Source organism: Hyla sarda, unplaced genomic scaffold (genome assembly GCF_029499605.1).
Source record: "Hyla sarda isolate aHylSar1 unplaced genomic scaffold, aHylSar1.hap1 scaffold_813, whole genome shotgun sequence".
Lineage (NCBI taxonomy): Eukaryota > Metazoa > Chordata > Amphibia > Anura > Hylidae > Hyla > Hyla sarda.
The window spans coordinates 148,191-160,028 of NW_026610840.1; the positions used below are offsets into that span (position 1 = coordinate 148,191).

At 46.4% G+C, this 11,838-nt stretch overlaps 5 non-coding genes across 5 annotated transcripts; all 5 read right to left on the bottom strand.

Moving 5' to 3' along the window:
- Positions 1–1,772: 1,772 nt before the first annotated feature.
- On the bottom strand, positions 1,773–1,963 carry LOC130347143 (U2 spliceosomal RNA). Its single transcript, XR_008885127.1, has one exon. It is a non-coding gene; the product is annotated as a U2 spliceosomal RNA (small nuclear RNA).
- Positions 1,964–4,046: 2,083 nt separating this feature from the next.
- On the bottom strand, positions 4,047–4,237 carry LOC130347145 (U2 spliceosomal RNA). The gene has a single exon (XR_008885128.1). It is a non-coding gene; the product is annotated as a U2 spliceosomal RNA (small nuclear RNA).
- Positions 4,238–6,338: 2,101 nt separating this feature from the next.
- LOC130347146 (U2 spliceosomal RNA) lies at positions 6,339–6,529 on the bottom strand. The gene has a single exon (XR_008885129.1). It is a non-coding gene; the product is annotated as a U2 spliceosomal RNA (small nuclear RNA).
- A 2,096-nt stretch (positions 6,530–8,625) lies between these two features.
- Positions 8,626–8,816, bottom strand: LOC130347147 (U2 spliceosomal RNA). Its single transcript, XR_008885130.1, has one exon. It is a non-coding gene; the product is annotated as a U2 spliceosomal RNA (small nuclear RNA).
- A 2,095-nt stretch (positions 8,817–10,911) lies between these two features.
- LOC130347148 (U2 spliceosomal RNA) lies at positions 10,912–11,102 on the bottom strand. The gene has a single exon (XR_008885131.1). It is a non-coding gene; the product is annotated as a U2 spliceosomal RNA (small nuclear RNA).
- Between the last annotated feature and the right edge of the window lie 736 nt (positions 11,103–11,838).

Below are 11,838 nucleotides of genomic sequence, written 5' to 3' on the forward strand. Positions count from 1 at the left end.
TGCCTGCAGATGCCTCCTTGGCTGTCCCCAAACGGTATCAAACCAACACCCACGGGAAGCTGTAAGCATAGAGGACATGCCTGCACCCCATTGGACTTACCTGTGTGGGTTAAATCCGGGTTATTTGACAACCTATGGCGGTGATGGTTCTGCTCAGGCAGAGCAGTGCTGATGCTCCTCATAAAGCTGTCGCTGCTGTGAAGGTTCTAGGTGACATCACAAATCCCTTTGGTTACATACACAACAAAGCTGGGTTGTTGTTGTTTACACTCTGCAAGGCCTGTGGAAGTGAGTGACATCATAGCACTGTAGTTCTGAGGGTTCAAGATGGATGCAACAATCTCCTGTTGCTTCTATGAAGGCCGTAATAGACGACATCACCAAACAGCTCCATAGTCACATACACAGCAAAGGAGAGATGTTGTTTACACCTAGTGATGTCAGTGGTATTGAGTGACATCACAGCACAGTGCTAAGGCTCCTGGGCCTGGACACAGCAGCGGCTGCAATATCTCAACGGAGAATACGTTTATATCTATGTGTGTGTGTGCGCATATATATATATATATATATATATATATATATATATATATATTTCTCCGCCGAAATCACTTTTAAACCCATTTCCACCTTTTTTTCCCTTCTCTTCCTCTTACTTTTTTTTCACGTTTTTTTACGTTTTTCTCCTTTTCGCCTCTTTTCTGGGCGTATTATTCTTCTTTTTCTTCTTTTTTTTCGTCTAATGCATACCCCATCAGTGCAGCAATGCTTATTCAATACCGGCAGCAGATGGAGACACTGGGGGATAATTTTCTAAGGATTTATACTGATTTTTCCTGTCTGAATTTGTCGCACAGAAAGTTGCAGGCCAAATATGTGTGACATTTCTGCGACTTTAGCTTCTAGAGCATTTTTACAACATTATACATAGGTGCTGACTACATAAAAAGCGACTGTTCAGCGACAGACAAGTCGCATCGGCTGAAAGTAGGCCAGAATGTCAGTCCATGTTGGAGCAGGTTTAGATACAGTCTAAAGCATAGATCTCAAAGTCTGTGCACAGAATTTAGCAAGGGCCTCGCACCTTCTGATGCATCAGGTAGGTGCACAATAGCATAGCCTAACCCTCTGTACTTTGGTCTATATTGATGCGGGACATAGACAGCCAGCTGATGACCAATCCATTAGTGCAATGGATGGCTGGAAGCATTTGTCTTTGCCTTTGCAATACCACAGAAGCAATGCATGGTCAATGTACAGCAATGACACACCTGTGTGAACAGCCAGGAGACCCCCCCCCCCCCCCCCCATGTTATGTTACATAGTTACATAGTTAGTACGGTCGAAAAAAGACATATGTCCATCACGTTCAACCAGGGAATTAAGGGGTAGGGGTGTGGCGCGATATTGGGGAAGGGATGAGATTTTATATTTCTTCATAAGCATTAATCTTATTTTGTCAATTAGGAACATTCAGCACCCACCCGCTATCAAGGCAGCTGCCTATCATGTCATGCCCTACCTGCACAGGTGTGCTGGCTACTCAAATGATCCAATTAAGGGGGCCATTTAGTCAGCAGCAGCAGAAGTCCTGTGCCTGGACGCTCCAACAGGGGCCAGACACAAGCAGAAGCAGAAGCAGCAGAAGCAGCAGCAGCACCACCTTTTGTTTTTTGGCTGCAGCAGCAGCAAGGCCCACAGGGCTGGCTAGCTGGCTAGCCAGCAAGCAGGTAGCAATGAAAGTAGGAATCTTTCTTTTTAACCCTGTAAGGGGGTGGTGCACTGTACCCGAAGATACTGCCATATCGGGTCAATGCATAGGGCGACGGAAGCAAGCTTCGAAATCGGCCCCCGTTCTCAAAAATCCATTTAATATATGGTCCCCAGATAGGGGACGTATCAGATATTAAACTGATAAGAACAGATACTACACTTGATCTTAGCCAAAAGGCCGAGAAGCGATAACCGTGAAAGGGGCGGGCCCAACAAGGTCCCCTTCATGGGCACTATCACTGCTTGCTGTCAGGGAGGCTGCCAGACAATTTTCCATGCACACTCTGGGCTGGGGGGCAGTCAACCACCAGTACACACAGCAGAACCTAAACCCATACCATTATTGCTAAGCAGCAAGACAGGGGCCCATTGCACTCCCACGGGGCCTTTTTAAATGCAATCCATAACCCGGATTTGCCAGGAACCCTTCTTACTCCTCCTACTTGCATGTGACACTGGGCTTAGGATCTGCATAGGAAACACACACACAAGCACACACCTACCTTTGTTGCCTGCAGATGCCTCCTTGGCTGTCCCCAAACGGTATCAAACCAACACCCACGGGAAGCTGTAAGCATAGAGGACATGCCTGCACCCCATTGGACTTACCTGTGTGGGTTAAATCCGGGTTATTTGACAACCTATGGCGGTGATGGTTCTGCTCAGGCAGAGCAGTGCTGATGCTCCTCATAAAGCTGTCGCTGCTGTGAAGGTTCTAGGTGACATCACAAATCCCTTTGGTTACATACACAACAAAGCTGGGTTGTTGTTGTTTACACTCTGCAAGGCCTGTGGAAGTGAGTGACATCATAGCACTGTAGTTCTGAGGGTTCAAGATGGATGCAACAATCTCCTGTTGCTTCTATGAAGGCCGTAATAGACGACATCACCAAACAGCTCCATAGTCACATACACAGCAAAGGAGAGATGTTGTTTACACCTAGTGATGTCAGTGGTATTGAGTGACATCACAGCACAGTGCTAAGGCTCCTGGGCCTGGACACAGCAGCGGCTGCAATATCTCAACGGAGAATACGTTTATATCTATGTGTGTGTGTGCGCATATATATATATATATATATATATATATATATATTTCTCCGCCGAAATCACTTTTAAACCCATTTCCACCTTTTTTTCCCTTCTCTTCCTCTTACTTTTTTTTCACGTTTTTTTTACGTTTTTCTCCTTTTCGCCTCTTTTCTGGGCGTATTATTCTTCTTTTTCTTCTTTTTTTTCGTCTAATGCATACCCCATCAGTGCAGCAATGCTTATTCAATACCGCCAGCAGATGGAGACACTGGGGGATAATTTTCTAAGGATTTATACTGATTTTTCCTGTCTGAATTTGTCGCACAGAAAGTTGCAGGCCAAATATGTGTGACATTTCTGCGACTTTAGCTTCTAGAGCATTTTTACAACATTATACATAGGTGCTGAATACATAAAAAGCGACTGTTCAGCGACAGACAAGTCGCATCGGCTGAAAGTAGGCCAGAATGTCAGTCCATGTTGGAGCAGGTTTAGATACAGTCTAAAGCATAGATCTCAAAGTCTGTGCACAGAATTTAGCAAGGGCCTCGCACCTTCTGATGCATCAGGTAGGTGCACAATAGCATAGCCTAACCCTCTGTACTTTGGTCTATATTGATGCGGGACATAGACAGCCAGCTGATGACCAATCCATTAGTGCAATGGATGGCTGGAAGCATTTGTCTTTGCCTTTGCAATACCACAGAAGCAATGCATGGTCAATGTACAGCAATGACACACCTGTGTGAACAGCCAGGAGACCCCCCCCCCCCCCCCCATGTTATGTTACATAGTTACATAGTTAGTACGGTCGAAAAAAGACATATGTCCATCACGTTCAACCAGGGAATTAAGGGGTAGGGGTGTGGCGCGATATTGGGGAAGGGATGAGATTTTATATTTCTTCATAAGCATTAATCTTATTTTGTCAATTAGGAACATTCAGCACCCACCCGCTATCAAGGCAGCTGCCTATCATGTCATGCCCTACCTGCACAGGTGTGCTGGCTACTCAAATGATCCAATTAAGGAGGCCATTTAGTCAGCAGCAGCAGAAGTCCTGTGCCTGGACGCTCCAACAGGGGCCAGACACAAGCAGAAGCAGAAGCAGCAGAAGCAGCAGCAGCACCACCTTTTGTTTTTTGGCTGCAGCAGCAGCAAGGCCCACAGGGCTGGCTAGCTGGCTAGCCAGCAAGCAGGTAGCAATGAAAGTAGGAATCTTTCTTTTTAACCCTGTAAGGGGGTGGTGCACTGTACCCGAAGATACTGCCATATCGGGTCAATGCATAGGGCGACGGAAGCAAGCTTCGAAATCGGCCCCCGTTCTCAAAAATCCATTTAATATATGGTCCCCAGATAGGGGACGTATCAGATATTAAACTGATAAGAACAGATACTACACTTGATCTTAGCCAAAAGGCCGAGAAGCGATAACCGTGAAAGGGGCGGGCCCAACAAGGTCCCCTTCATGGGCACTATCACTGCTTGCTGTCAGGGAGGCTGCCAGACAATTTTCCATGCACACTCTGGGCTGGGGGGCAGTCAACCACCAGTACACACAGCAGAACCTAAACCCATACCATTATTGCTAAGCAGCAAGACAGGGGCCCATTGCACTCCCACGGGGCCTTTTTAAATGCAATCCATAACCCGGATTTGCCAGGAACCCTTCTTACTCCTCCTACTTGCATGTGACACTGGGCTTAGGATCTGCATAGGAAACACACACACAAGCACACACCTACCTTTGTTGCCTGCAGATGCCTCCTTGGCTGTCCCCAAACGGTATCAAACCAACACCCACGGGAAGCTGTAAGCATAGAGGACATGCCTGCACCCCATTGGACTTACCTGTGTGGGTTAAATCCGGGTTATTTGACAACCTATGGCGGTGATGGTTCTGCTCAGGCAGAGCAGTGCTGATGCTCCTCATAAAGCTGTCGCTGCTGTGAAGGTTCTAGGTGACATCACAAATCCCTTTGGTTACATACACAACAAAGCTGGGTTGTTGTTGTTTACACTCTGCAAGGCCTGTGGAAGTGAGTGACATCATAGCACTGTAGTTCTGAGGGTTCAAGATGGATGCAACAATCTCCTGTTGCTTCTATGAAGGCCGTAATAGACGACATCACCAAACAGCTCCATAGTCACATACACAGCAAAGGAGAGATGTTGTTTACACCTAGTGATGTCAGTGGTATTGAGTGACATCACAGCACAGTGCTAAGGCTCCTGGGCCTGGACACAGCAGCGGCTGCAATATCTCAACGGAGAATACGTTTATATCTATGTGTGTGTGTGCGCATATATATATATATATATATATATATATATATATATATATATATATATATTTCTCCGCCGAAATCACTTTTAAACCCATTTCCACCTTTTTTTCCCTTCTCTTCCTCTTACTTTTTTTTCACGTTTTTTTACGTTTTTCTCCTTTTCGCCTCTTTTCTGGGCGTATTATTCTTCTTTTTCTTCTTTTTTTTCGTCTAATGCATACCCCATCAGTGCAGCAATGCTTATTCAATACCGCCAGCAGATGGAGACACTGGGGGATAATTTTCTAAGGATTTATACTGATTTTTCCTGTCTGAATTTGTCGCACAGAAAGTTGCAGGCCAAATATGTGTGACATTTCTGCGACTTTAGCTTCTAGAGCATTTTTACAACATTATACATAGGTGCTGAATACATAAAAAGCGACTGTTCAGCGACAGACAAGTCGCATCGGCTGAAAGTAGGCCAGAATGTCAGTCCATGTTGGAGCAGGTTTAGATACAGTCTAAAGCATAGATCTCAAAGTCTGTGCACAGAATTTAGCAAGGGCCTCGCACCTTCTGATGCATCAGGTAGGTGCACAATAGCATAGCCTAACCCTCTGTACTTTGGTCTATATTGATGCGGGACATAGACAGCCAGCTGATGACCAATCCATTAGTGCAATGGATGGCTGGAAGCATTTGTCTTTGCCTTTGCAATACCACAGAAGCAATGCATGGTCAATGTACAGCAATGACACACCTGTGTGAACAGCCAGGAGACCCCCCCCCCCCCCCCCCCCATGTTATGTTACATAGTTACATAGTTAGTACGGTCGAAAAAAGACATATGTCCATCACGTTCAACCAGGGAATTAAGGGGTAGGGGTGTGGCGCGATATTGGGGAAGGGATGAGATTTTATATTTCTTCATAAGCATTAATCTTATTTTGTCAATTAGGAACATTCAGCACCCACCCGCTATCAAGGCAGCTGCCTATCATGTCATGCCCTACCTGCACAGGTGTGCTGGCTACTCAAATGATCCAATTAAGGAGGCCATTTAGTCAGCAGCAGCAGAAGTCCTGTGCCTGGACGCTCCAACAGGGGCCAGACACAAGCAGAAGCAGAAGCAGCAGAAGCAGCAGCAGCACCACCTTTTGTTTTTTGGCTGCAGCAGCAGCAAGGCCCACAGGGCTGGCTAGCTGGCTAGCCAGCAAGCAGGTAGCAATGAAAGTAGGAATCTTTCTTTTTAACCCTGTAAGGGGGTGGTGCACTGTACCCGAAGATACTGCCATATCGGGTCAATGCATAGGGCGACGGAAGCAAGCTTCGAAATCGGCCCCCGTTCTCAAAAATCCATTTAATATATGGTCCCCAGATAGGGGACGTATCAGATATTAAACTGATAAGAACAGATACTACACTTGATCTTAGCCAAAAGGCCGAGAAGCGATAACCGTGAAAGGGGCGGGCCCAACAAGGTCCCCTTCATGGGCACTATCACTGCTTGCTGTCAGGGAGGCTGCCAGACAATTTTCCATGCACACTCTGGGCTGGGGGGCAGTCAACCACCAGTACACACAGCAGAACCTAAACCCATACCATTATTGCTAAGCAGCAAGACAGGGGCCCATTGCACTCCCACGGGGCCTTTTTAAATGCAATCCATAACCCGGATTTGCCAGGAACCCTTCTTACTCCTCCTACTTGCATGTGACACTGGGCTTAGGATCTGCATAGGAAACACACACACAAGCACACACCTACCTTTGTTGCCTGCAGATGCCTCCTTGGCTGTCCCCAAACGGTATCAAACCAACACCCACGGGAAGCTGTAAGCATAGAGGACATGCCTGCACCCCATTGGACTTACCTGTGTGGGTTAAATCCGGGTTATTTGACAACCTATGGCGGTGATGGTTCTGCTCAGGCAGAGCAGTGCTGATGCTCCTCATAAAGCTGTCGCTGCTGTGAAGGTTCTAGGTGACATCACAAATCCCTATGGTTACATACACAACAAAGCTGGGTTGTTGTTGTTTACACTCTGCAAGGCCTGTGGAAGTGAGTGACATCATAGCACTGTAGTTCTGAGGGTTCAAGATGGATGCAACAATCTCCTGTTGCTTCTATGAAGGCCGTAATAGACGACATCACCAAACAGCTCCATAGTCACATACACAGCAAAGGAGAGATGTTGTTTACACCTAGTGATGTCAGTGGTATTGAGTGACATCACAGCACAGTGCTAAGGCTCCTGGGCCTGGACACAGCAGCGGCTGCAATATCTCAACGGAGAATACGTTTATATCTATGTGTGTGTGTGCGCATATATATATATATATATATATATATATATATATATATATATATTTCTCCGCCGAAATCACTTTTAAACCCATTTCCACCTTTTTTTCCCTTCTCTTCCTCTTACTTTTTTTTCACGTTTTTTTACGTTTTTCTCCTTTTCGCCTCTTTTCTGGGCGTATTATTCTTCTTTTTCTTCTTTTTTTTCGTCTAATGCATACCCCATCAGTGCAGCAATGCTTATTCAATACCGCCAGCAGATGGAGACACTGGGGGATAATTTTCTAAGGATTTATACTGATTTTTCCTGTCTGAATTTGTCGCACAGAAAGTTGCAGGCCAAATATGTGTGACATTTCTGCGACTTTAGCTTCTAGAGCATTTTTACAACATTATACATAGGTGCTGAATACATAAAAAGCGACTGTTCAGCGACAGACAAGAGTCGCATCGGCTGAAAGTAGGCCAGAATGTCAGTCCATGTTGGAGCAGGTTTAGATACAGTCTAAAGCATAGATCTCAAAGTCTGTGCACAGAATTTAGCAAGGGCCTCGCACCTTCTGATGCATCAGGTAGGTGCACAATAGCATAGCCTAACCCTCTGTACTTTGGTCTATATTGATGCGGGACATAGACAGCCAGCTGATGACCAATCCATTAGTGCAATGGATGGCTGGAAGCATTTGTCTTTGCCTTTGCAATACCACAGAAGCAATGCATGGTCAATGTACAGCAATGACACACCTGTGTGAACAGCCAGGAGACCCCCCCCCCCCCCCCCCCATGTTATGTTACATAGTTACATAGTTAGTACGGTCGAAAAAAGACATATGTCCATCACGTTCAACCAGGGAATTAAGGGGTAGGGGTGTGGCGCGATATTGGGGAAGGGATGAGATTTTATATTTCTTCATAAGCATTAATCTTATTTTGTCAATTAGGAACATTCAGCACCCACCCGCTATCAAGGCAGCTGCCTATCATGTCATGCCCTACCTGCACAGGTGTGCTGGCTACTCAAATGATCCAATTAAGGAGGCCATTTAGTCAGCAGCAGCAGAAGTCCTGTGCCTGGACGCTCCAACAGGGGCCAGACACAAGCAGAAGCAGAAGCAGCAGAAGCAGCAGCAGCACCACCTTTTGTTTTTTGGCTGCAGCAGCAGCAAGGCCCACAGGGCTGGCTAGCTGGCTAGCCAGCAAGCAGGTAGCAATGAAAGTAGGAATCTTTCTTTTTAACCCTGTAAGGGGGTGGTGCACTGTACCCGAAGATACTGCCATATCGGGTCAATGCATAGGGCGACGGAAGCAAGCTTCGAAATCGGCCCCCGTTCTCAAAAATCCATTTAATATATGGTCCCCAGATAGGGGACGTATCAGATATTAAACTGATAAGAACAGATACTACACTTGATCTTAGCCAAAAGGCCGAGAAGCGATAACCGTGAAAGGGGCGGGCCCAACAAGGTCCCCTTCATGGGCACTATCACTGCTTGCTGTCAGGGAGGCTGCCAGACAATTTTCCATGCACACTCTGGGCTGGGGGGCAGTCAACCACCAGTACACACAGCAGAACCTAAACCCATACCATTATTGCTAAGCAGCAAGACAGGGGCCCATTGCACTCCCACGGGGCCTTTTTAAATGCAATCCATAACCCGGATTTGCCAGGAACCCTTCTTACTCCTCCTACTTGCATGTGACACTGGGCTTAGGATCTGCATAGGAAACACACACACAAGCACACACCTACCTTTGTTGCCTGCAGATGCCTCCTTGGCTGTCCCCAAACGGTATCAAACCAACACCCACGGAAGCTGTAAGCATAGAGGACATGCCTGCACCCCATTGGACTTACCTGTGTGGGTTAAATCCGGGTTATTTGACAACCTATGGCGGTGATGGTTCTGCTCAGGCAGAGCAGTGCTGATGCTCCTCATAAAGCTGTCGCTGCTGTGAAGGTTCTAGGTGACATCACAAATCCCTTTGGTTACATACACAACAAAGCTGGGTTGTTGTTGTTTACACTCTGCAAGGCCTGTGGAAGTGAGTGACATCATAGCACTGTAGTTCTGAGGGTTCAAGATGGATGCAACAATCTCCTGTTGCTTCTATGAAGGCCGTAATAGACGACATCACCAAACAGCTCCATAGTCACATACACAGCAAAGGAGAGATGTTGTTTACACCTAGTGATGTCAGTGGTATTGAGTGACATCACAGCACAGTGCTAAGGCTCCTGGGCCTGGACACAGCAGCGGCTGCAATATCTCAACGGAGAATACGTTTATATCTATGTGTGTGTGTGCGCATATATATATATATATATATATATATATATATATATATATATATATTTCTCCGCCGAAATCACTTTTAAACCCATTTCCACCTTTTTTTCCCTTCTCTTCCTCTTACTTTTTTTTCACGTTTTTTTACGTTTTTCTCCTTTTCGCCTCTTTTCTGGGCGTATTATTCTTCTTTTTCTTCTTTTTTTTCGTCTAATGCATACCCCATCAGTGCAGCAATGCTTATTCAATACCGCCAGCAGATGGAGACACTGGGGGATAATTTTCTAAGGATTTATACTGATTTTTCCTGTCTGAATTTGTCGCACAGAAAGTTGCAGGCCAAATATGTGTGACATTTCTGCGACTTTAGCTTCTAGAGCATTTTTACAACATTATACATAGGTGCTGAATACATAAAAAGCGACTGTTCAGCGACAGACAAGTCGCATCGGCTGAAAGTAGGCCAGAATGTCAGTCCATGTTGGAGCAGGTTTAGATACAGTCTAAAGCATAGATCTCAAAGTCTGTGCACAGAATTTAGCAAGGGCCTCGCACCTTCTGATGCATCAGGTAGGTGCACAATAGCATAGCCTAACCCTCTGTACTTTGGTCTATATTGATGCGGGACATAGACAGCCAGCTGATGACCAACTCCATTAGTGCAATGGATGGCTGGAAGCATTTGTCTTTGCCTTTGCAATACCACAGAAGCAATGCATGGTCAATGTACAGCAATGACACACCTGTGTGAACAGCCAGGAGACCCCCCCCCCCCCCCCCCATGTTATGTTACATAGTTACATAGTTAGTACGGTCGAAAAAAGACATATGTCCATCACGTTCAACCAGGGAATTAAGGGGTAGGGGTGTGGCGCGATATTGGGGAAGGGATGAGATTTTATATTTCTTCATAAGCATTAATCTTATTTTGTCAATTAGGAACATTCAGCACCCACCCGCTATCAAGGCAGCTGCCTATCATGTCATGCCCTACCTGCACAGGTGTGCTGGCTACTCAAATGATCCAATTAAGGAGGCCATTTAGTCAGCAGCAGCAGAAGTCCTGTGCCTGGACGCTCCAACAGGGGCCAGACACAAGCAGAAGCAGAAGCAGCAGAAGCAGCAGCAGCACCACCTTTTGTTTTTTGGCTGCAGCAGCAGCAAGGCCCACAGGGCTGGCTAGCTGGCTAGCCAGCAAGCAGGTAGCAATGAAAGTAGGAATCTTTCTTTTTAACCCTGTAAGGGGGTGGTGCACTGTACCCGAAGATACTGCCATATCGGGTCAATGCATAGGGCGACGGAAGCAAGCTTCGAAATCGGCCCCCGTTCTCAAAAATCCATTTAATATATGGTCCCCAGATAGGGGACGTATCAGATATTAAACTGATAAGAACAGATACTACACTTGATCTTAGCCAAAAGGCCGAGAAGCGATAACCGTGAAAGGGGCGGGCCCAACAAGGTCCCCTTCATGGGCACTATCACTGCTTGCTGTCAGGGAGGCTGCCAGACAATTTTCCATGCACACTCTGGGCTGGGGGGCACAACCACCAGTACACACAGCAGAACCTAAACCCATACCATTATTGCTAAGCAGCAAGACAGGGGCCCATTGCACTCCCACGGGGCCTTTTTAAATGCAATCCATAACCCGGATTTGCCAGGAACCCTTCTTACTCCTCCTACTTGCATGTGACACTGGGCTTAGGATCTGCATAGGAAACACACACACAAGCACACACCTACCTTTGTTGCCTGCAGATGCCTCCTTGGCTGTCCCCAAACGGTATCAAACCAACACCCACGGGAAGCTGTAAGCATAGAGGACATGCCTGCACCCCATTGGACTTACCTGTGTGGGTTAAATCCGGGTTATTTGACAACCTATGGCGGTGATGGTTCTGCTCAGGCAGAGCAGTGCTGATGCTCCTCATAAAGCTGTCGCTGCTGTGAAGGTTCTAGGTGACATCACAAATCCCTTTGGTTACATACACAACAAAGCTGGGTTGTTGTTGTTTACACTCTGCAAGGCCTGTGGAAGTGAGTGACATCATAGCACTGTAGTTCTGAGGGTTCAAGATGGATGCAACAATCTCCTGTTGCTTCTATGAAGGCCGTAATAGACGACATCACCAAACAGCTCCATAGTCACATACACAGCAAAGGAGAGA